At 40.6% G+C, this 26438-nt stretch overlaps 1 protein-coding gene across 4 annotated transcripts in view; it reads right to left on the bottom strand.

The window, feature by feature from the left end:
* The window catches only part of Mid1 (midline 1), a 336875-nt gene that overhangs the window by 150122 nt on the left and 160315 nt on the right, over window positions 1–26438 (bottom strand). Inside the window, exon 1 of one of the 4 annotated variants that reach the window (XM_075957451.1) lies at window positions 8627–8915. The exons of the other annotated variants lie outside the window; for them this stretch is intronic. The gene's annotated coding sequence lies outside the window, so the exon portion shown is untranslated. Of the gene's footprint in view, window positions 1–8626; window positions 8916–26438 lie in introns of those variants that run through there. 4 annotated transcript variants of the gene reach the window in all.

Genomic DNA, 26438 nt, shown 5'->3' with positions numbered 1-26438 from the left:
CCACTACACCTAATCAAGTTAGCATGGCTTGTCTGAATCCCTAATGTATTTCCTATCTACTGGACCTTGTATAAATATACAAATTTCTATTATTGTTTGGTGGTGATTTCCATCTCCCTCATTTTATCTGGTGATTCATCTAGTTAATATTAAGACAGAAAATATACACAGAAAATCTCAGTTGTCCACAGTTTTTTTTCTTCCTGCTCAAAAAAGATTACCTGCAAAGTACCTATAGTAACACTCTAAATTTTGACAAGTGACAGGAAACAGTCTACCAACTGTACTCCAAAAAATGTATCAGTGCTGTTGTCTCTATCAAATGGGTCTGCAATTTCAATTCCACAATTTCAACAAGAACTTTCAGATAACATATCACACTGAGAAGTACTAAAAATGTGTTGTCTTGAATGTCACTCTATTGAATGCAAGCACCACCGGCTTGGAATACTTTAGCCATTAGAAATACTCCTTTTGAGTCAAGGTTGGGGCGCACACCTTTAATCTCAGCACTCGGAAGCCAGAGGCCGGTGGATCTCTGTGAGTTCAAGGTCAGCCTGGTCAGCCAAGGTCAGCATTTTAGGACAGTCAAGGAACCTGTAAAGGAACGCTGTCTCTATTAAAAATAAAAATGAGGTGCTGGAGAGATGGCTCAGTGGTTAAGAGCCCAGGCTGCTCTTCCAGAGGTCCTGAGTTCAATTCCCAGCAACCACATGGTGGCTCACATCCATCTGTAATGAGATCTGGCGCCCTCTTCTGGCCTGCAGACATACATGGAGGCAGAATGTTGTATACATAATAAATAAATAAAAATCTTTAAAAAAATGAAAAGAACGAATGAAAGAAAGAAAGGAAGAAAGAAAGAGAAAAAGAGAAAGAACGAACTGTGGAAATACTCCCTCTGTTGCTGAATGAGCATGGCATACCATTCACCTGGCAAATAAACCAACTACACATTTGGTTATTACCTAAAACATCAAGTTAGCCTCACTGTGAACAAGCTTAGCAGATACTATCTTGGCATTTAGGCTTTGATCAGTTGGAGGTCATTTCCACATCAGAGTTATTTTTTTGCCCCGTCAAGCAGAGGATAAGGTAAGCCGCTTGGCATATTCTCGGCTGGGTCTTTAGCAGAACACAACTGAATGGCTAAACAGCTACACATATTTTGATGTTTTGATACCTATCAATTAGTTTTACTACATCATTGACAGGTGAAACATCCTTTCTTTTCCAGAGCCACATTCACCTTAGAATTTTCCATTCTCTTTCCTATTAAAAAACCTCACATCGTCCCATAAAACATGATAAGTCTGTGTTCCAGTGCCTGTGTTGGGATCTGAGAATTCAAAGATACTTGAGATGTGACTCTTGCTCTCAAATAACTGAGTCCCAAGATAGGCAGAGCTAGGATTAACGAAAATATTTAGGCTATCTCAAATATGAATGTGTGTAAGATAGTGCCACAGTCATTTCCTCCTGTTTGTTCTAATCCAAATAGATACTTCTCGGCATACAAAGAAAGTTCTCACAAGCAACTGAAACCACACATAGCATCATCCCTTCCTACTCACTCCCCTGTGGCTCTCTGGCTCTCGGGCATAAAGGCTCTAGTGAGTCGAGAAGTTCAGGCAGGATGCCGAGAAAAAACAAGGGAAGAGCTCTGAAGTATAAGGCAGACATTCCAGCAAATTTTATTTCACAATATATGACCTGGTCCCTAAATAGTGTCTCCTGACAGGGCAGTCCTGTGTCTTTTAGCTCTGGGCTCCACTGTTTGGAATTTCTCACTGTTTGAACAACCCCAATTAAAGATGCATTCTAAGGATTAAAAGGCTAAAACGGCTTTAGCTTATCTGCATAGATTCTCTCCCAACAGGCCCTAAAGACCACTGTCCTAAAGAGACAAAAAATGCTTTGTTTGGACAGGGCAAGATAAGAGATGGGTAATTACAGATTCACTACGTGTCAATTAGGCTAGATGGGGAGATAGGTACCTTGGATGGACCAGAATACATCAGAAGTGAGAGAAAGGAGAAAAAAGTAGTGTGAAGTTTTTCTCTTTCAAATATTACTAAAACAGATCAACAAGTATATTAACTCTTCTGTGTTTCCATCTTTTATAATATAGATTCACGTTCATAAAACTCAGAACTATATCACGAATGAATCAAAGTGAATCATTTTCAACACAGTGAGTGGTGTGCATACGGGGGGAGTCATGCGCATGGGACGAGCACGTGGGTGTGTACGGGTGTCATCCTCAGGAATATCATTCAGCTGCATTTTAAAATCATGTTTTTCTTTATCCCAGAGAACTATACACATATATACAATGCATTCCGATCATATTCACGCTCTTATTTTCCCTTCAACTTCTCTAGTCCCCACCCAACAATCTCCCTCCTAACTTCATGTCCTTTATTTAAAAAAAAAATAAGCCCAATGTATTCTTTCAGTGGTGCCCGTTTGCACCTGGATGTGGGGCCATCCACTGAAGCATGAGCAACTACCAATGGCCACACTCCAAAGAAAACTCCCCCTGACTCACTAATCATCAATACACAAATAGTTCCTCGGATAAGGGGAGGGACCTTTTGAGACGCTTTCCATACATGTGGGAATTTTTACTGTCATCTTCCTCCTCTCAGACAATTTTTTATTAGCTTGGAGTTCACTAATTTAACGAGGCTGGCTTGCCAGTGAGCCATAGGGACCCTCCTATTTCTTCCTGCTCAGTACTGGGAGAGTAGCGTGCACAGCTACTCCCAGCATTTTTATGTGGGGTCTTGCAGTCAAGTCCACTTGCTCATGCTTGCAAAGCAAATGGCTTACTGACATCTCCACAGACTTTTCAAAAGAGTGTTTTGAAATGCCAATTTCTCACTTGAAAATGTTGCAGCTTCAAACAAAAACACTCTCAGGAAACACTTGGACAGGAGAAAGAAGTTTCGATGAGTGTGGATAGTACTTATATAAATGCATCTCAAAGGTATAAAAGAAAAGATTATTAAATGTTTTTGCCACAACGAATTGACATTTTAAAGAGACAGGTACCTTTAACTTGATTATACAATATATAGATGTATTGAAACATCACAAGGATCTTATTAATATGTACAATTTTTATATTTAAAAATCAAAAAATACAACACACGTGAAATGTCAGTGAAACACAGTATGTTGCATGCTCACTAAAAAATCAATAAAAAGTAAAGATACACTGATAAGCTAAAAATTAATTTTGAATAAAAATATATCTTAATACATAATACAAAAATGGAACATAAAACATTTATAGAGTTGAGACCTATTTTTCTCTGATAAATTATCTTTAACTAAGAAATCATAAATTTGTACAAGTGAACATGGAGGTGAAAATTAAATGTGACAAATACAGATCATTTCATGGTTCCCATAAGTTCAGTAAACTTTAGGCTACCATCAGTTTTGAAATGGATTTTGACCCTTACATATATATGTAGTTAAGAACAAGTAAGCAGCCATTTTCTCATGTAACAATCTATATTACACTGTTGGTACATAAGCTGTACACCAGACTAGTAGTTCTTTGAGGACAAGGACCATATCAAATCATGTTTAGAACTGAAAAGCCATCTGAAATACAAGAGTCACTCACTGTGTGGCTTTTCTGAATGAACTTTATTCACTCAGTGAATCAGAACTCAGATTAATTCCATGAGTGCTCAGTATGTGCTGTATGATAAGAAGTGAAGAGACTTGATATTTTATTTATCATCCACAGTTGGCTGAGTATGGAACCTTTAACAGTCACTTAGAAGTTACAATTATGACCACTTTCAGCTTTTGTCTTGTTAACTCAGGACCTGTCTTTTAAAGCATGAAGAAGAAATGTATTCAAAACTTTTAGTTTTGATTCTTTTGGCTTCAGTAAAGTTCCCTTTAGGTATTTGTGTGTCTGGGTGCCACAATTTTGAGTTCCCTAACATCACCTTCTGGAGGACATTAAGGATCTTAAGGTTGTATCAAAGAATATCTTCTTCTAAGGAAAAAACAAATTTTTTAAATTTAGATAAACATCTAATGTTGAGCCCTCTAGGTTAAAAAAAAATGTCTACAGCATGCTAGTTATCAAGACTCCGTATACAATCTAAAATAAATCCTGTAAGATGAGTTTGGTGTCAGATGGAGCTGAGAATGAGTCAAAAATCTTCCTCATAGATTTCCCCATATCTACACTGAGATTAGGTTCCAATTTGACCTGGCTGTATTACCCTTGTTTTAATTGCAGGGTATTTGATGTTCTCTTCCTTGAATGAACTGGTTTTCACAGCAGATTTGGTCACAAGGTTAAAGAATTGCGAACTAATTATTCTGTTGGCAGAGTAATCTTTCTGTTTCTGCTTGAGGAGGTCTGCAGTGGTGTCCAAGGCCAGGGCGTTAATCATGGAAACTTCAAGTCTGACCCCTGCAGGTAGATGCGTGAAATACATACCTCCAGACAGATTCTGGTCTTTCTTTTTGAGTTCTGAAAATGATAATACTCATACAAAGTACAACAGGGACACTGACGATATTGACATATGTTGGACATCTCTTTCATTTTACAAGTTGCTCTTGGAACAAAGCAAGCAGTTGATTAAGAAGAATTTAAATTGCATTTACAAAATATTCTGATGTGGTCAGTCATTATTTTTTTTTCTTATCAAGAGAACGCCAACTGATTCGGATGAACTAGGATACTCAAATCATGTGGATTAAAAATGTCCTGATTTAGTCCCATCTTTCCTTAATCAAATAAATTACTCTCTGATGAGATATCCACCCCCAACCCCCTCAGCAATGCAAGGCCCAGGTTTCCATAGCTACCTTGGATGTCTAGTCACCACACAAGGGATCAAAGCCAGGAGACATCCACATGCACAGTTATCCTTAAAACTTGCAGGAATGTCTGTGGATAACATGCAACTACCAATTAACAGATTTGTTTGAAGCCTATGCGGTCCACAGCCAGACAAACACAGAACATGAGTCAGAGTGAACATGAAGGAAAAACAAAACTCAACCAACTCAAAAAATTACTTTGACATGACCAACAAATATTTTTAAGTTGACAGCAAGTACTACAATGATAATGTTTCCCGAAAGAGACGTAGTAGAAAAAAATTAAAATTTTAACATCTGTTGAAGATGTCAAACTCTCTAAAGCATATGCAAAAACTTAAAACATCTGTTAAAACGGAACATTCCTCAGACACATTTAAAATTCCACTTATAGCATCTTCCTATTAGATGTCATAAAAACTGGCTGACCTCCATGTTGCGACAAATGAGAACAGAAATGTCTTCTATACTTTTCAAGGCTTCACTTTCAAAGGGAGGAAACAATACTGCATACTTGGGACAGTGTGCTGGTAACAGAACAAGAAGAGAAAGGAAATTGAAGGAGAGGTTCTGTTTTCATCCCTAGAATGCCTTTTAGGGGCCTCAGCCTCCACAGGTAGTTTTTCTGGGTGGGTGAATTCCAGACTTGCCTCTAACTTGCTGTCCCTCTTTCTACTTAACCTTTCTTTGCCTTCATTTCACCATTTGTTCAATGGGGATCAAGTTGCCCTTCATTCTCTCCTGGGGATGTATTTGAGAATAAACAGATCGTGTTTGGAAAGGACTTTCTAATCCGCTGAGGAAGATTACCACCAAGACTCCCATTATTGAGCCAGATGTCCTTGGGCATTTTAATTCCAATCTAAAGAATGCAAAATCGGCCGATCAAACTGAGTCACAGCTTCCTTGGATCAGCGGCATCCTAACTTCACAAAAATTTAGCAGCTGGGAGATCTAGAGACTAAAAAGTAAACTCATTTCAGTTTCTTACAGTATTTTTCTAAAGTTATTAGGATGCTAGAAACACAAAATATGTCTCGTAGGGAATTTTGTCTGGAGAATCTATATTTTTTTTCCAACTTGAGAATGAAATATTTGTTCTTAGTCGTGGTGGGACAATGAATGCGACTTGCTATTTGGAGAGGATATTTGCAGTTGTGGGAATGCCATAAGCAAACCTGTTGTTTTTGGCTGGGCTTCTATAACAGGTGGCCGTGTCTTTCCTTTTGCCTGGGAACGAACCTAGCAAATTCCTTCTCAAAGAGGGTTTCGAAAAGTTTTCCATTTATGATCAAAGTGCAAAGAGAGGTTGGCATACAGTTTAAAATTACTTCCTGACAAACACAAGTCAGGTTTATGGGTTTTTTTTTGGACTCCTTTAATATGGCCTTACCCTAAAAGAATTCTATCCTACACGGTTCTTCTGCTGACAACCTGGCAAAAGCCCAAACCCACCTTACAGTCAAACAGGCAGCCTTCGAATTCTGTTGGCAATTTCTGGCTATCCAGAATTTCTGACTAGTTAGTGCTAGGGATCTCTTCTGGGCTGCCCCACTACTGTTTGGCATTTGTGCAGCCCTAGGGACAGATCACTTACCAGCAAAAAGGTTGCGTTTCATTGCTGAGCTGATGACACATGGATTGGTTTGATAGTTAACCCTGCAAATACAGCTAGGGGTTGCTGGGCTAAGATGACAAATTGGTTGGTAGATGTGAGTCCTCTGCCTGAAAGAAGCAGTAAGGCTCCACCCAAGAAAAACAAGAACAAAGCTGGGATTCACCCGTGCAGTAACGCTACCATTCCATGCCTGGTTTCTTGTAGGAACAATAATCCTCTACCCCTCTGGCTTCTGTTCCTCCGGTCCCACCCTCTTTTCAAGTACCCAACAGGCAAAAGAAAAATACTATATGCATATCCAGAGATGTGGGATGAAAAGCTGCCCATTCATTAAATAACTAAGGAGTTACTACATACCTACTTGTACATTTAAAACTTCAATACTGGGCTGTTTTCCAACTTCACACAAATGCCAGTTACACATGGGAAAAAAATCACCCCGAGCTCTGGACAGCCTGCCTTAGGCATCAGACAGAGGGAGTGTCACCATTCCAGAGGAACTGTGTGGGCACAAAGATTCTAAAAATTGAGTTCACACACCACCGAGGACAAGACAGGTGGCTTTACACAGCATCAAATAACTTCTTTGTTTCGGCTTAGGACCTTTGTCAAAAATATTATTGCGTGCCTAGTCTCCCTCTTACTCCTTTGCAGTAAACTCTCTTGGTCCCTTTGGACATCCTATATGGGTGCTAGAAATTTAAAGAATGAGGTTGGTCTATGAGACTGCAAAATTTAGAAGTTAGCCTGCCTCTGCACAGGTCGCCTGTTAGGCAGAGGCAATTTGCTGAAAGCACACAGTCTTTCATGTGCTTTTCTGCACCGGCTAGAATTTGCCAGCTCTGCTCTCATAAGAGCAAGTTAGGGAACAAGAAAGTTGAACAGGTCTTTGCTCCAGACCACTCTGGTGGAGGACTCTGCTTTACCTCAGGAAACTAGAGCAGAAAGACAGAAAGTTGTAAGGCCCCTGGGCCAGCCACTTATGGGAAGGCTCACTTTCCCCTAAAGCGAGCACTCTGGGGTGGAGCATATCCAACCCAACTGGAAGAAAAAAGGAAGAGTTTTTCCGGTGGCAAAACAGATGCTCACTTTCCCACACGGAGTTACTCAGCTCTGGCAAAAGTAGCATTCCTCCCTTGTATCTTCTGCCTTTCCCAGTCAATGAAAGACTTGTCTAGTCTTATCTTTTCCTATGAGCAAAGATAGATCTCTGTATTGAAATATTTACGTAAGATTTTTTACTACAACCGTGATAGAGTTGTAAACTACACCCTCTTCTAGGCTTTCTAATCCAATCTTTCCTTTTCTTTCTCAATGGCAAAGCTATAAAGCTCATAAACCTCTACCTAGGTTGATAAGGAATTTTATCCCCATGCCCTAGAGCGACGGAAGAAGCTGCTGACTTAAAATTCTTTACAGAGAAATGCTTAAGCAACCCCCAAACTCTCCGTTCATTACTTCCAAGACTGTGATCTCTCGCCCAGGGCAAAACAACTCCCAAACTGTTAGAACGTCTTTTGAAAAGTCTGTACACACCGCCCGGCACCTCTCCGCCCCCACCCCACCCCCCGCTGGAAGTGCTGCTAGTTCCATCCGGACTGGTTTAGCCTTCTCAGCTTCACACACACACACACACACACACACACACACACACACACACACACCACGCTAATGTGCTCAGAATGTGAAAGCAAAATAAGATAAGGGTTTCCGTGTAATTCTTTGTCAGGCTAGGCAGTTGTCTTTATTCTAACCTAAAGCATAATAGGGGAGAGGAGAAAAGCTTGAGATGAATCCAGCACAATACATTCCAGAGGCCAGCAAACTGGAATTGATTTGCATATTCTCCAAACCGCTTTGAACCTTGTACAAAGACCGCCTGACATCAGCAACCACTCTTAGAGGCAAAACCTGGCATGGGTAGTAAGGACGAGGCAGTGGGGAGACGGCAGGTGATGTGCTTGCAAAGGTAGCCTTAAGAAGAAAACGTAGCTCCTCTTTTCCACCTAATGGATCTGCTGGAAATCATGCATTTGATCACTCCACATGCAATCGGGAGTAACAGGTCGCAGGGGTCCCAAGCTAAATACCTCCCCCCGTGGCTGGCGCCAGCGCAGCTACAACCGCAACCCTCAAGCTTACCTGCCTCATGTTTGGAATTCCATGACCCATCCGGCAGGGAGCGAGCTGCGTGGAAGCGCACTCGCAGGCTTCCAAGCGCAGACACCAAAGCCGGCAGAAAAGCCCACAAGACAAAAGCAACTCGGTGGAACCCACAGGCAGCAAAGAGCACGTTTTTCGTCCCCCTCCCTTTTTATTCTTTGATCTGCTTCTACACGCACTCTACCCAAGACAATGTCAAGTTTCTCAACCTTTCCTTTTCCAGCCTATGAAAAGTCGGGCGCAGGCTAGTAAGGACCGCCTGGCTCTTATTTCAAATCAGTTCACAGGGACGTCGTAGGCGGCGGGCTCCGGTCGTGGAGTGTCTCGCCAATCAGGAGTAGGGGGTGGACCTGGGAGCAGAAGAAGCTGCCTCTACCAGGATTAGGGCAGCTTTCAGGAGTCAAATGACTGGAAGCAGCTGGATGGAGTGTCAGAGCTCCCAAAGTAAAGGATGAGTTCTATTCTTGTTCAACAAAACTGCATCTGCTCAAAGCTTAAATAGCTCCGGGCCCTAAATCCTCGCACTTTAAGAGTCCCTTAAAAGTAGTAAAGCATTTGAAAGGTGCAGAATTATTTCAGAGAGAAAACCTCAACCCTTAGGCCCCAGGGACATTTTTTAAAATGTATCTTGCTCCAGATACCCAATTTTGCAAAAGCAGTAACGGGTAAGCCACACTGTTGTGAGGATCACTTTCACTGAAATAAGCAATCAAGAAACAAGGTGTTACCCACCTCATCTCCATGGAAACGCTAAACCCAACCCATGAAAAGCAAATCTTAATGTGACTGTGCACACAAACATTTTGAAGGACAGCAAGTGAAGAAGCATCTTCACCGCTCGTGGCTGAAAACACACTATCAGATAAAGATAAGCCCTTCAGAACAATAAACACAGACATTTAGTTAAGAAAAGTACTTTTAAAATGAGTGTGTCTACCACTCAACGGTAGTTGACTTTAACAATGCCGACCTGTTAAGTTCACAAACACAGACAAAAAAGGCAGAACTAGCTGGCTTCTTGGAAAGGTCAAGCCCAAGTTAAGGAAAAATCTCTGAGTTTTCTTTCTGAACTCCCTATAAAGAATGTAGCTTTTTGCAAGCCCCTGTGAATATGATTTCTATGCAAACCTGGCTCTTGGATTTAAAGACAAATGTAAACTGAGAAAGACTAGTCTTGTAGAACCGATCATATATATTTTCCAAACAAGTGATTACAGTATGAGAGTAATCCAACGAATATTTTCAGTTTTGCAGTATTAAAGAAGAAAAACTGAGCAAATGATGATTCAGTGGCTTCAGGACTGTTGGGTGTGGCTCAATATGTGTGAGCTTGGCTGGGTTCTCTGAGATTTTGGCAGCAGGGCATGACACCTGGGAGTCCATAGCTCTGTCTCAGCTCCCCACTGAGAAATTTTAAGAGTCCCCCTAATCACACCAGCTGCCCTCCATCCACTTATTCCTTTTTCATAGCCATTCACTATGGCCTAGGCCCAAACTTGTTTACTCTATTGAAATGGTAATACCACAACACCCAGTTACCAAAAACAAATTTCAAAACCTCATAATGTTTTAAATAAGTTTATAATTTTGTGTTATAACACATTCATAGTTATCCTTGGCCACATGCAAACTTAGGGTCATGGTTTGGGTTGACACACCTGATAGATCAAGTTTCTAAACTTTGAAAGCATCAGCATTTGCAGACAAATAATTTCCCCACCATGGTCAGTGCATTGTCAAATATTTAGTAACATCCTGGCCTCTGCCCACTAGAAGCCAATATCTGACCAGTGATATCTGAAGACATTACCAAATGTCCCCTAGGGTGCAAAACCAGTTTTGGTAAAAATCAATTCTCAATTTAAGCATAGGACACTCTCTGGGAGATTGTTAAAAAGGGAGAGGGGGAATAGGGAAGGGAGAACGGAAAGACTAGGGAGAGCTTGGGAGAATGGGAGGGTGGAGATGGAGGAAGGGCAGATATAGGAGCAGGAAAGAAGATATCTACATTAAGGGAGCCATTTTAGGGTTGGCAAGAGACTTGGCTCTAGAGGGGATCCCAGGTGTCCACGGGGATGTCCCCAGCTAGGTCCTTGGGCAGCAGAGGAGAGGGTGCCTGAACTGTCCTTGCCCCACTATCACAATGATGATTAGCTCGAATATCACCAAAGAATCTTCATCCGACAGAGACCCTCATCAGAGCAACAGACTGAGCTCCCAAGGTCCAGTTGAAGGGCAGAAGGAGCGAGAAGACTAGCAAGGAAGTCAGGACTGCAAGGTGTTGGTTCACCCACTGAGACAGCGTGCCTGTTCTAAGGGGAGCTCACCAAATCCAGCTCTACCTGGACTGAACGAGCACGTGATCAAACCGGACTCTCTGATTGTGGCTGACAATGGGGGCTGACTGAGAAGCCATTGATAAAGGCACTGGGACTTGTTTTTTACTGCCCGTACAGGCTTTTTGGTACCCTAGTCTATTTGGACGTAGAGGAGAGGGCCTTGGACTTCCCACAGGGCATGGTTCCCTGCATTCTCTCAAGCAGGGAGGGCGAGGGAGGAAGGTGAGTGGGGGAGCAGGAGGGGAATGGGAGGAGGGGAGGAAGTGTAAATTTATGAATGGAAAAAAATGTGAATCTTCAGACCCCTGGTCCAAGAGAATCTGATTGGGTAGGTGTGCCAAGGATGTTGGGGATTTGTAGCATGATTAATAAAAACCAAGAGACAGATATTGGAGTTCAACCTAAAGGTCAGAAAAGCAAAAGCCAGCCACTGGGTCTTACCTCCACCTCAGTCTGAAATGACAATCCTGCCTTCAGGAATCCTCAGAATGAGACTGTGTCTGAGAGCTGTCTCCTCCATTCTTATATCCTCTCAAGGGCTGGTATTAAAGGCATACACCACAACTATCTGGTTTCTATGGCAATCTAGTGTGGTTACTGGGGTAAAAGGTGTGTGTCACCACTGTCTACTCTGTAAGGCTGACCCCAGTGGGGCTGTTTTACTCTCTGATCTTGAGGCAAGCTTTATTTATTAAAACACAAATGAAATATCACTACAGGGATTCACATGTTTCCCACTCCCAATGGGCTCTGAATTCACTTTAAGGAAGCCTGCATCTACCACAGTCCTAGGTATACCAGAGTCCAGGATGTGAGAAGACACCCAGGGCTGTTGCTGTTACTACACACCACTGGAGTTAGACTCCTGCCATAGCACACAACTACCAATCCCAGAGGAGCTTTATCAGCTGACGTGGTAGCATCACTTTGAAGGTAAGTACAAACTTGAATTTCCCCTCTCAAGGGCTGTGTCCTTTCAAAAGTTCTTTCAGTTTTCTCCTCGTTTGATCTACTATCCCACCACACTATGACCACAAATGTCAATATTCTTTTCTTGTTTTTCCTAAAGCCCCAACAAAAACTGTCCTCCTGCCTCCTTCTATGTTCCTACATCAGTTTAGACACATCCAGTGGTGTGCAGGTAGATGTTTAAAAATCAGCTCTCAAAGGTAAATAATAAGTGAATAAATAAATGTCAAGGTTTATAGTACTCTACTGAAATCCCTATGATATAAAGACCCCATACTCCTTTCCCACAGTAAGGAAGGAAATGAACTTGGGAGTTGAAGAGAACTGCTCCCAGTCAGAAGGTAGCACATACTAGTTGAGCAAAACATGGGCCATCTCTGCCCTTTCATTTTCTTGCTATGCTGTAATCATATAATCTCTCACTATAATAGAAATAGTTTAAAGACAGGAATGAACTCTAATTCATCTTTATAACCTTAGCTACTTCCATCACAGCTTCCATGAATGGATATTCGTTGCATGAAAGTAAGACTATATATATAATTTTCCTAAAACCATGGAGATCTGTCACTGCCACATTAGGGAATAGAAAAGAATCTCTTGAGAAACAAACAAAAATATCATAATTTATCATCCATTCTACATTTCTGACTACAGGCACAGCCCACTCTTATCTTTTACATTTCTTATAGATTCATGTTTGTGTTATGTGTATGAATGTTTTGCCTGTTTCTATGTATGTGTATATGGTGGCCCACAGAGGCCAGAAGATGCCATCAGACCCTAGGAGCCGGATGATTGCAAGCCCCCATGTAGGTGCTATAAACCAAACCTAAGTTGCAAGTGCTTTTAGCTGCTAAGCCACATTCCCAGTCCTGACACATTCAATCTTAATACTCCCACATGTGAGTAACAGTTAAGACTGAAAAAGGAGAAATGAGTTTCATATTTAGCTCCAACTGTATTGTTGTATTCCTGAGACAATGTGTTTCTTTTCTTTACATCTATATACCTGTATATCATCTCAGTTATAGAGCAAGGATCTCTTGGAAGAATATATATGATAATATCTGGTAGGTCTATATAAGGGTGATTCCTCAAGTAAGAACATCAGTTATTGTTTGGGTTTATTCCGTAATTGTCTCATCATGTGTAGGAAAAAATGTTAACAGTTCTGTCATTAACAAACACCCCTTATGAGTACCAAGTAAGAGCTAAGTACTGTGACCAGCATTCCAGCAACTCAATTTGGTGACTGCTCTAGTTTGAACATCTGTGTCGTCCTCAAATTCGTATGTTGAAATTCTAACATCCAAAATGGTACAATAGTAAGGTTTTGAGGAGGTAATCAGGTCAGGACAGTTCTATCCTCAAGGCTGGAATTTGTATGCTTATGGGAAGCCTGAGAAAATCTGTCCAGATTTTCTGCCAAGTAAAGACGAAGCAACAGGGACCCTGTATGAGACAGAGTGTCAACTTTCACTAGACATTGAGTCTCTTAGTGCCTAAGTCTCATAGTTCCCGGCCTTTGCCACTGTGTACCACAAACTTGCGCTGTTTATAAATGACCAATCAGGTATTTGGATAGTAGCCTGAACAGTGTCATAAAGTACAGTGTCTTCACAAATAGTTCTAAAAACCTCTAGAGGAAAGTGAACAGTAGAAATAAAGCCATCCTCTTCATCCAGAAATAAATATAACCTTCAGATTTTTTAAATGAAATCAAAAGCCCTATGGAGTTGTCCACTGAGTAAGAATTTCATTTGCCTATTGGAAGAAAGGAAGTGACTAGGAAAGTGGAGGTACCTAAGAAAATGGTGTTCTAGTCCCAAGTTTGTGGTTAACAGTGCTTGCAAGTATGAGTTGAAGAGACATTTTAAATCTTCAAAGATCTTCCTCAAGAGGGCAGGCCTGGTGATAATCCATGTTCTTTTTGTGGGTTTGGTTATATCTATACCTCTGAAGCATATCTCATATAGACTCCAGAATGGACAGACCATATGAGAACACAGGTAGTCACCACTACACATCATTGGAAGATAACTACCTGTGTTACTCACTCTCTGTGACCTATTAGATGTAAGTCAATTGAATGAATGTTTACATAAGTAAAAAATGGTTGAAAATCAGCCACTTTCGATTGGACAGCTATGTTTAGAAAAAAGGGAAGTATTCTGAATCCAGAAAGGAAACAAATCCAAGTGTGGAGAGACAATTTAAAGCATTGTGCCTTAAGGAGAGATTTTTAGGCAAGACAGAACTAACTACTCACTTGTTGGATTGAAATAAAATAAGTTGATGTTCATCGTTTGAAAAACATCTTATTTTCATTCAGATGTTTTAACATTTGTTTAGTGTGTGTGTGCCTCCTGAATCTTGAGAATAAAGATGCATGCCACAATTCCAGGCTTTAAGTTTAATTATGGGTTACTACTTAATAAGTCTATCTATTTACGAGGTCGGAAGATCTTGACAGCTTCTGTGCTAATTGATCAAATGTGGCTGATTCTTTATTCTCTTCATTTTAGAAATTTGGTAAACCATTTATACTCAGATTTAGAAAGGGATTGTATTTGGTTTGGTCTGTGTCTTAAGATGGAGAGTTGCTGGATTGTGTAGCCTGCCCTCAGACATCTGGGCTCAAAGGATCCTACTGTCCCAGGCTTCTGAGCTCTGTTGCTATAGGTGCTACTCCATTGAAACCTCCTACCAAAGCTGTTTCTACATATTCTCACAGCATTTCTGTCCACTACCAATTTAATCTCCTTCTCAACTTAGGAGTATTTCTGCCATTTCTTAGACATCGACATTTTTACTCTGATTTCATAACATAATTTTAAGTAGAAAATTATTTAAAAGTTGGTTAAAAAAAGTTGTCTTGAACTCACAGAGATCCATCTGCCTCTGCCTCCCGAGTGCTGGGATTAAAGTGTGTGTGCCACCACCATCTGTCTGGAAATTATTTTAATGTGAATAATCCAAGTAACTTGAATATAGTTAAAAATAACTCTATTCATATTCGAGCCATTATCTAAGGTGAACCAAAATTGCTTCTGATATTTCTTCTAAACTATATGTATGGAAGGAGGATAATTTTGTTAAGTTCACCTTTAGAAACCAACCAGTTGTCACATAAATGAACTCACCTTTAATTTGCTGGAATTAATAAGCCCAGTTGAGGGGGTTCAAAATCACCTGATTTAGTACATCATAATGGGCTTGGTGAAATTGAAATGTGGAGAACAACAACAGAGACAAATATTACTTAGTAAAATAAAAAACCTCAGGATATATTTATTCTTAATTCAAATGAAAGCAATGAGTGAGAGGGAGATATCTATTTTGGACCAGTTATGCACTAGCCTCCACCCCTCCCACAACCACCACCAAAGCTGCAACTGCTCCTTGGGAAATTGGTCTCTAGAGCCTGTGGTCTTTCTAGCACTGGTACTGCCACCCTAGTGAAGATGCGTTCCTTTTCACAATCAGGAACTAAATTGCAGAGCACCCATAACTGGTCCCCAGCCCCTCATCTCCTGTGTCTTGTGTTAGGGTGATATGATTTGGCACTTAGATTCTGACATGGTTGTGGAATCCCCAACCTCAATCTGCCTGCAAAAGTCTTTCACACTGCATCAAGATAAGCCAGGAGTTTGCCATTTTACTTTGAAAACAAATAGAAGCATTTTAGTAATTTTTATTTATTTTGAATGGCTCACCACATTTAGGCTGTGCTCATGCAGTCCTTTTGAGGTGAGAAAGAAATAATTCAAGTGCCTATTGAAAGGGAAGTATTTCTGGGAAAGATGTCCTTCTTGTGTTAGTCAAGACAGGATGTGAATTTTAGGGGCTATTTTTTGAGAACTGTGAATAAGGTTTTCTTTCACTATTCAGAATTTCTAAATGGTTTTCCCAATAGAATACAGCTTTGTGATTAATTTTCACAGTTAAGAACACAGCTTTGGAGCTTTGTCCTTACCCAGTAATTGGTTCACAAGTGGTTTTAGCCATCGATTTCATTAGCAGTATATAAAGACTTGCAGACCTGTATGGAGCAATTTACATTGTTCCCAGGACATCCAAAGATCTCTAGCATGGAAACAAATGCCTCCTATAAGAAAATCTGGCTGGGAAAAGTGGCTCATGACTGTAACCTCAGCACTTGGGAAGGAGAAGCATGAAAATAACCATGAGTTCCAGGCCAGCATGAGATAGAGTGGGACCTTATCTCATTAAAAACATTGAGGAAGAGGAAGTAGAAGAGACAGAAGAAAAAAGGAGAAGTAGGGGAAGAGGAGGAGGAGACAGAGGAGAAGTTGGAGTAAATCTGGAGTCTTAGCTTTGTGATCACAACACTGAGAGGCAGAAGCAAAAAAAACATGAATTAATTCTATGTCAGCATGGGCTACATGGGGCGACCCCATCAAGAGGGGGAGAGCAAAAAGATCTGGGAAAATTTTCCCATCTTAACTAACAAAATGCAGCAATAAACTTTTCCTTATACAAGAATGAACAATCCTTCATTTTATAAAATATTATTGGGCATCTTCTGCATGCATTTTTTTTTCTCTTTTTGGTTTTTCAAGACAGGGTTTCTCTGTAGCTTTGGAGCCTGTCCTGGAACTAACTCTTGTAGACCAGGCTGGCCTCGAACTCATAGAGATTCGCCTGCCTCTGCTTCCCAAGTGCTGGGATTAAAGGCGCCCGTCACCACCGCTCTCCCCCACCTCCGGGCACCTGCATGTATTTTGTTGTACAAGCTAGTGATGTAGGAAGATATCAATAAGCTAAAACTGCCCTCATGAATGGAAGAAGATAGAAATATAAATCAACAAACAGATCAAAATTGGTCTCATAGTGATAGGGATGATATAAGTGATATAACAAGTTATAGTGGGATGAGTGTTTTAAGGGAACATTTCAACAGAACCCTAAGGAAATGTGGAAGCAAGACTTTCAACTCTTTTAACAGGGTAAGAGGGAGAGGCAGAATTTGCCAGCCTAGGGTAAACAGAATAATTTAAAGAGCCTGCCCTATTTGGAAGAGTGTGTATAGAAGCTAAGGTTTCAGGAATGCTTTGCTATGTATACCTCTCCCACGCATACTCCTCTCTCTCTCTCTCTCTCTCTCTCTCTCTCTCTCTCTCTCTCTCTCTCTCTCTCTCTTTCTCTTTGTGTGAGTGTGTGTGTGTGTGTGTATGTGAGGGTTGTGAGGGATAGTTTCCACATCCAGCAGGGATCTTAGATCACCAGAAGAACTGGGGTGTTGGGGTGCTTGGGGTGCAGCAAAACAAGGTAACAGGAGATCTGGAGCTTAGGGATAAAATCTAATTGGTACTTTTTGCTAAGTGGGACTTCTGTGAGACAGCAGCTGGCAAGGCAAGATTAAAAAAAGACTGGGGAGGCTCTCTCCCCAAGTAGGTAGGAGATAGTCAGGATGTCACCAGGTATGGTTGTGTGCAAATGAACGTTTAGTACATGGGACATGGAGGCAGTAAAATGCTGTGGATCCCCAAGTGGCTGCAGCAGGCAGAGGGTCCCAAGACCACCCTGCAGGTCCCTGAAATTGTGGCAGGCAGTGGGCTGCAAGTCCCAAGAGCAGCCAGTTCCTGGGCACAGTTCCCTAAGTGGCTGCAGTGGGTCACTAAGGGCGGTGAGTCCCAGGCAGGGAGCCACCTGGTGGGTGAGAGTCAGCCATGCAGAGTGAGGTAGGATATTTATTTAGTGGGTTATGGAGGGGAAAGGGGAGAAGAGGAGAGAAAGAGAGAGGGGGAGAAGGGAGAAAAGGAAGAAGTGGGGAGAAGGGAGAGACAGAAGCTGCCTCTTCCACAGGGAGACAGAAAGGAAGGGACTTGGGCTTGCCTCAGGGGAGAGGGGAGGGAGTAGGTGTGACTTGTCTCTTAAAGGAACAGAGCAGACCATTACAGGCATGATGATGACCCAGGATAGCCTGTTCTAAGAATAAAGGGGAGCTCGACGTAAGGAGAGGAAAAAAATCAAGGAAGAGAGAGGAGGGAAGGAAAGAACAGAAAGAGGGAGGAAGGACGGAGGGAGAGGAAGGAAGGGGAGAAATTACACAAGGGTGGCACTGAAGATCAGGTGACCTGTGGGTTTCTGACTATAGTATGATTTAGTAACAGTGTGGAAGAGTCTCATAAAGAAAGAGAAAGCTAGGGTGCCTTCCACAATTCTCTGTTGAAACAGCTCAAATGATGGAATTGACATTTTCGGAAGCAAGGTTAAATGCAGGAAGAGCCATTGACAGGAAAAGCCACCATCTTGCTTCAGGCTCCTGTGCCTTGGGGAATCTGGAGGCATGCTCTAATCATCTACATAAAAATAGGGGCCATAGATAAGTGGATAGACTGCAAAACTTTGTACCACCCTTGGCGTGCTGGGGAGACATTGGCCACAAGTACTTGAGTTTCCCTTCCCCTGAATATACAGCATTGTAGCTTGTATATACAGCCTTGATTCTGGAAACAGCCTTAGTACATGTGTCAGTTGTGTTACATGTCATGACTGATGTGGTGAAGACTTTTCTGAGAAAATCATAACAAAGAACTCATCATTAGAAAGTTCCTTTTAAAATTACTCAAGAGTGAGAAAATCTACCACACAGATACAAATGCTAACTGTTCTTTCTGAAACCATGGGCAATGATATTTAAGACAGCAACACATTTACCAACCTTCTGGATCTGGAACAAGAAGCAATTGCTCACATATATTCATATGGAGCTCCAGGGCCAGCAACAGTGGCTGAAGTTAGCTTCCCACCCTTCCAAGTTCTTTAGTCCAAAGTGTTTTCAGATGGGATACTCCTGAGTCTCTGCTTTGCATTTCTCCTCATTATGGTTGCATTGTCTATGTGCTTTCAAACCTAGCTTTGATTGTATTTGGGGCATGTTTCCAGATGTGTTTTTCAGTTAATCAGTGGTATATAAAAGATAACCTGGCCAGGTGGTGGTGGCACATACCTTTAATCCCAGCACTCAGGAGGCAGAGACAAGCAAATCTCTCCGTGAGTGTGAGGCCAGACTGGTCTACAAGAGTTAGTTCTAGGACAGGCTCCAAAGCTACAGAGAAACCCTGTCTTGAAAAAACAACAAAAAAAGATAACCTGACCCCTGAAGTTTTTAATAAATCCATTTTATGACCAGTATTTTAACTATCATCAATACTTCAAAATGTAAGTATACTAAGTCACACCTATTTTTTACCTGTGTATCTTGAGTTAGTAACTTAAACCCTCTGTGTGCAGGCTGGGCCATTCTCTCCTTGTATGGCTAAGAACAATGTGTAGAAACCTTACAAATAGTCACTAGTTTATTCAAATAGTTCTTTGTCAGTGTCCCACAATTTAACCTTTCTTTCCTTTGTTAAATGGGTATAGAAGTCTCCCAAATATAACTGTTCCTTCAAGTTTCAATATTTTTTCCTGTAAAATATTGTGAACATAAATTTTTATAAGATGGTGCCCTTTTCCTCCTGGTTTCTATATTTTGTTGGTTTAATTTACAAGATTCCTTGCTGATAACATAAGAGAAAAAATGTCTCCTAACACTTGTTATTAGTGAGAAGATAAAGAGGGAAGTGTTAAGTTGTGAGCATAGCCCCAGCCCCTCACATCCATCCCAGCCCCCAGGCCTGGGAATCGTATTGGGCTGGGCTCCAAATACCAGAATGCCAGGTTCTGACACCTCCCAAAGGGTGTCTGAGGGAGCTCCCAGAAGAGAAACACGTGGTGTGTTCCCCCTCCCCCAGCCACACACACAGTAGCCGCATTTGCAGGTTACCCCTTGGGGCCACCCGAGAGTGCAGGAATCCCATTAAACCTGGATATTTTTAATTTGGCATGTGATTTGGCTTGATTGGGATTTTTGCGTTGGCAGCGAGCTCGTGTTAGGAAAAATTCCTAACAGGTAGGTTCCTAAGGTCCCTTTCATCTTACCTCAATTTGCCAACTATACACAAAATTCCTCTCTTGATTTTTGCTTGTAGCCCATGTCAAATGACATGGCCATAAGAAAAGCTATCTCCTTAGAGACAGTCTCTTGGAAAACAGGCTGATTTCTCTCAGTTGACCTCACAACCAAAGGGCTGTGCAATATTATATGATAATTTATCCTTTCTGGTTAGCTCCCGTTCCTTCCAAGTCCTTCATGAAATGACTGTTAATGACTCATATATAACAAATGAAGGTTTATAAAAAATGGTAGGCATGATGTGGGGAGGAAGAAGACTGATACTAATATCTGAAACCTAAGATTATTCAAACATATCATGCACTTTGACACCTCTCTCTCTCTCTCTCTCTCTCTGTGTGTGTGTGTGTGTGTGTGTATGTTCCATACACTGGATATAGTGGCATATGCATATAACTCCAGAACTTTGAAACTTTGTAAGTTAAGGCAGGAAGGTCAAGAATTTGAGAATTTGAGCAAGATCCTGTTACAATTTTTTTTTTTAAAAAAAGACAAGTCCCACATGTAAACACATACTGCTAATAAAGAAGTGGAAACATCTTACTAGAAATGAGCACATAAGCGATATGTTTCATAAAAGTCCCTTTTAAAAAATCATACTCTTAGTTATATTTAAGTCCAAGTAATATCATCCACAGTTAATGAGTATTATTCCATCTCTAGATGAGTGTCCTTTTGAATCCTATGCCTTTAACAAAGGGGTTGTTATGGAAACATTTTTTTTAACTGAGAGGTGGTAGTTTAAAGTCTGTGCAATTTAGTAAAGTATACTGGGTCTAAGGTTTATATTAATTTAGCCACCCGTCTTTAAATCTAACAATTTTATCTTAATTCAATTGCTTTGTGCATTTGACACATGGTATTCACAAGCAGTTAGAAATGGCATGGGAGCTCTTTAAGGAAAAGACAATTCTCACATGCCTAAATGCAGTTCAATCAGTGCATGTTCCCCTTGCCTGAAACTTGTCTGTTCTTGGCATGTTTAATAATGAGTTATACAATGCATTTGGAAGGTGAGAGGGCCACTTCCCAGGGCCCAAGGCCATGTTGTGATTTTCTATGCCTAAGTCCCCTGTCTTGATTCAGAAAGGTTGCTAATGTATCCCACAAAGCTTACCTAATGCTTCTTCAGTGGGTTTATTTTTCTTCTGTGGCTCAGTTTGCATGTGATATTCAGGAAGTCAACTGTCAGGCATGCAAATTGACAGAAAAATATACCACATTAAATCATGATGGTTTAATAAGGTATCGCTCATGGGCAAATGGCTTCTGGTATTCTTTCTCCCATAGGGACATAATGTGTTACAGAGAAGAGATTCAGCACTTTTACTGGAATTCCAATTCTGTCAAAGCACTTAGTGAAATATGTTCCAATGACATAGTATGGCTACATTTTCCTATTTGAAGATATAAGCTACTAGGTATCCCTTTAGTCATGCATATTATTGATCTTGATTTTTATGACTGGGTGCAATATTAAGACCCAAATATAAATTTTAAAACTTTTAGTCATAATTTCTATCTGGAGACATAATGATAACAATTTTTTAAATGTTTCATGGTCTCTTAAGAACTTCATTACAAATAAAAATACATAATTCAAAAACCTTTTTACTATAAAGAGAAATTAATAGAAAAAATTTCATCTCAGTTCAGTTGAAAATCTAAAGTAGACACACATTTAAGTTATGTCTTATTCAATTTGATGTAGATTTGGGAAAAAAAGAATTGCAACGATGAGAGTCCCCAAGTCATTTGTACAGTTTGTTGCAAGAAGTAGAGGAAGAAAGGGAGGAGGAGGAGGAGGAGGAGAGAGAGAGAGAGAGAGATCGATCATTAATGTAGAATCTTCCATGTTGGAAGAAGGGTTTCATGTAGCTCAGTCTAGCCTGAAACTCACTACCCAGACCAGGATGACCTTGAACTTCTGATCTACTTCTCCAGGACTGAGATTAGAAGAGACACCAGGATCACAGCAGCTGTAACTCCTGCTAGCTTGGAAGGTTAATGCATTATCATCATGGTGGAGAGTGTGGTGATAGACAGGAGACATGGTGCTGGAGAAGCAGCTAAGAGTTCTAGCAGGCAGCAGGAAGAGAGGGCCACTGGGCCTGGCTGAAACTTTTGAAAATCTCAAAGCCCACCTCCAGTGACACACTTCCCCCAACAAATTTACATCTCCTAATTAAAGTCACTTCCTGATGATCTATGAGCCCATGTGGTCCATTCCTATTCAACTTACAACAGATAGCTGATCCTTGTCAATCACCTCCATGTCTGTGCTTGAGAAAACAGAAAGTGTTTCTTCATACAGAAACTGGTTTACTTTTTAAATGAATAATTTTAATTGGTCTTTAGCTGATCAATATGCATAAATATCTTCTGTATCTGTAATCCCTTTTTACTTAACTACAGTTATTCCTTCCACTAATTTTGGACTTGTTTTGTTAGATAAAGAGAATGACTTACAAAAGCAAAACAAAGATTCAAAAATATAAAACAGAAAAAAATGGAATGAAAGCAACAATAAAATGCTGATGAAATACAGAAGAATATAAGTGATGTATGTGGAAGAACTGTGGAATAAAAGTTTTTGGTTTCTTTTTTTCTTTTTCTTTTACTTTTTAAAAATAAAAACCATCAGAAATGTTCTTTGAAAATGCATTAACATGGAGAAAAAATAATGAATATTAGCCAGTGCCAGTAGGAAATTACACCCCTCTTTCTACTCCAGTTAATTCTTGTCTAATTAAAAGAAATTGAACAAGATTAAGAATTTGAAAATAAAGAGGAAGGCAAAACAGTGATCTATCGTTTTTTTTTCTTTCAGCAGTTCCTTTTTAGCTATAATTAATCATCCACTCCAAACAGCAGACCACCAGGGAACTGTATTGAGCAGGGACAAGTCAAAGCAACAGAAGGGAAATCAGTCTGTACAGGCCTCACCAGTGGAATTTGAACTCTGAGTGAAAAGACAGTAACAGTGTCAGAGCAGCCTCTGGTAGCTGACTGTCAAAAACTCAAGAAGACAGAGGCCTGTTTCCTGGTGATCTCTTGACCTCTATGCTCCACGGTCAGAAGATTTGACTAAAATAAAAGCAACTACTCATAAGACTTCAAAGAAGGAACCGGGCCTTGATTTAGTGGGAATGAAAAGTGATTTCATCAGTCTCAAGGCCAGTCACAGATAGAATGGGGATTGAATTCTGACAAATTGGCTCGTTCTTGCCATGGATTGCATTTTCTTTACACCTTCTCATTGGTGAAATGTGCCAAATATAGAACTGTCTCCAATTCTTCAAGGATTTCTAATAGTTGGTCAACTAGTAGTGACTGACACCTGGAATTTTCGTTTTTAAGCCCTGAGAATTTTTAAATATTCTAAATATTTTAAACTCTTAGACATTTGCGTTCCGAGGTCTGTCCATTAGCAGGATTTGGGTGCACTTTTTGTTGTTCTTACAACCCTCCAAGCTGGGGAACATCTGTTTAGGACAGAGCATCACAAATTCCAACAGATAGTATTTTCCTTGAGACATTTTGTCTAAGATGTTCAAAATTGAATCATCCTATCTGTGTCAACTGTCATGTTCTAAAGAGTGCTGCAGTCTTCCACCTCCTCTTTCTGATGACATATCTTTACAAATCAGGTTAGAATGCTTAGCTCAAAACCAGATATTCTACATCCCTAGAGATGACTCAGGAATTTCTGACTGAGTGAAGGTAAGTTTGTGAACACATAAACACATGTTTTAAAACTGACTTCAATCAAGCTCATCTGCATTTTGTTGGAGTAATAAACTGGTGGATCTTGGGGCTACCAGATCTGATGAAATTCTGATAGGACCACATCAACTAAATCAAAAAGTCTTGGTAATCTTTGTATATTCTGTATTGAGTTAGTGCTCATTCATATAGAGAGAAGGATTCTAGTTCAGAGAAATGTTCGTATTTGGGTGAGTTCTTGTTTCATTTCCAGGAAAGAAACAACAGTTACTTGAAACTACAAAGAGTCAAGAATAATAGAGCAGTGTTGTGCCTCTTGACAAATGTGCTGTGGTTATGGGTAGTGTTCACATGGTGGAGCAAGGACATCTGAGACCCTTTTGGTACTCGCTCCATTAGTTTCTACAAATCATAGAAAAGTTCTCAAATCAAAACTTTCCTTTTGTAAAATGAAAAATGGAAAGATTAATATGGTGATTACAATTCAAGGAAGAGGAAAAGATAGAGAGGATTCTCTTATAGAAAAAGTTTATTTCATGTTTTGTATTGGGCACCTATCTGTACATATTACTATTACCTCATTAAAATGGTTCTGGGTGGGGTGGCTGAGTTCTGTACTCCAAGCACTTCGGAGGCTGAGACAGGAAATTTGCCATGAGTGTGAGGTCAGTCTGGGCTACAATGTGAGGCTCTGTGTCAGCTCGCTCCTGAATAAACAGTGCTCTTTAAGTGCACTGAGAAAGGAATGTTGACAAAATAAACCAGTTATGAAGAAAAATTCCAGAAATGTAATACTTAAATTTTTACAAAACCATCGTTTCTCCTTTTGCTTAACTATTTCCCTATTTTCCACCACATGGGGGAGAATCAGGAGCAATGGAAGCACCAGTAGTAACATAAAAAAACCCTGCATAGAGTAGCACTCAGTGTGGCCACAAAGGCCAATTGGCTTTAGTCCATTCTTTAGCACACCTCCATTACTACCCCAAATATTTTTAGAGAGGCTGGGCAGTGGTGGTGCAAGTCTTTAATCCCAGCACTCTGGAGGCAGAGGCAAGCGAATCCCTGTTGAGTTTGAGGCCAGCCTGGTCTACAAGAGCTAGTTCCAAAACAGCTAGGACTGTTACACAGGGAAACCTTGTCTCAAAAAACCAAAAAGAAAAATATTGTTAGAGTCAAAACAGCCTCTAATGTTCCCATGATGACAGCTACGCAGACCAACTTCCAAGCACGACACAAAACTATACCCTTTCAAACTGAGGAACTGAACGAAGCCTAGATTACAAGAGTAAATAGTAGACATCAAAAGCCCAATCTCATTTAAGTGTCTCTCAGCTTCTTGTTAATCCCACCAAGCTGCTGCCATTCCTTTCATTATCAACTTTGTTTTATAATGCATTTGCTCTGTTATTACTATTACACATGCCAGACACACCTCAAGTTCTGTCCAAACTCTGTGGGTATGGCAGCATGGCACCTTGCTTCACGATTTGGTTCCACAGCAAGAGTAGGTCTAATCTTTGCCTGAGGCAGTTTAATGGCCTGAAGTTCCAAAGAAACAAGGAATCAATCAGAAGGGCTGGCTTCCATTCTCTCTGCCACCAAAAACCTTTGTGTTCTGGGATAACCATTTAATTCCTCAGCAAGGCAGTAATGGGAAATTTCTCTGCTAAACCCTTAGACCCTGGTAATGGGAAATTTTTGAGCACCAAATCGAATTTTGTCAGAGGACCACATCACAAATCTCTTCTGCTAGCCACTGTCACCGTGACAATGTTTTCCCCATGGGTTTCAGCACTTGCACTCTGGTTCAGCTTGGATGTCTTGCTTTTGGATACACAAAGACTTCTCCATTTCTACATAGGGGCTTTTTGGGTAGAGAGTAGGAACCCCATCCTCAGACACACCTGGATTCACAATCCCAAAACATAGGGGCTTGATTCTCACAGAGCCATTACTGTCAAGGTACAGGACCTTGCTATCTTTCAGAACTGGGAAATTTAGAGACTCATTTCTCTAAGTTTCCCAGAACACTCCCGAAGATGAGCCTTAGGTATGGGGGAGGGGTGCAACATGATAATGCTCTTCACCTGGCTTTCCAGGTGTATCTGATTTAACACTAAAGCCCCAGACATACAGTTGCTCCCTGAGACCACTTTGCCTGCACTCTTGCTCTAAGAAAGATTTGCTCCAGGATCTGCAAGGGAGGGCATGTGCATGTGAGACTAAGACAAGCTTCTATTTTGTATCAGACAGTCTCATCTTTTCCTGCTCCAAATTAGGATGGTTCTACAATTGTGTGCTGGCAGAGTTCAAGTCTGCCCAGTGGTCCTTGTAATAAGAACAAGCTGGGAAGGACTGAGTGGTCAGGAACACAGAAAATTACTTCCAGCTTTTTAACTGACTTCAAGAGGCCAGTGTGTATAAGGGTCTGACACAGTCCCAGGGAATATTTAACTATATAACACGGCAACCTAATAGAAATGGAAAGAAAATTTCACACTGCGTAATTTAAGCAGAAATGCTTAAACAAATGCACAAAACCCTCTTTCCCCATTCCCAGGTATCAAGGAAAACTTAAGAGGAATGCTTTTCAGCCGAGTTTTCTACTCGAAACAGAAGTTTTAAAGTTCATGAGAAAAATTTCAGAAAAGTACATGTTTGTGAGTTGCCAAAAATAAGAGAAGTATTTCATTCTTCCTTCTAGAAAAGTTGTTGGTGGGAAAGAGGTTGGGTTTTTTTTTTTTTTGTTGTTCTATCTATCTATCTA

This window comes from Microtus pennsylvanicus, chromosome X, assembly GCF_037038515.1.
Source record: "Microtus pennsylvanicus isolate mMicPen1 chromosome X, mMicPen1.hap1, whole genome shotgun sequence".
In the NCBI taxonomy this organism is placed as follows: domain Eukaryota; kingdom Metazoa; phylum Chordata; class Mammalia; order Rodentia; family Cricetidae; genus Microtus; species Microtus pennsylvanicus.
The sequence above is the reverse complement of the archived record's forward strand: the minus strand, read 5'-3'. Positions and strand labels throughout refer to the sequence as shown.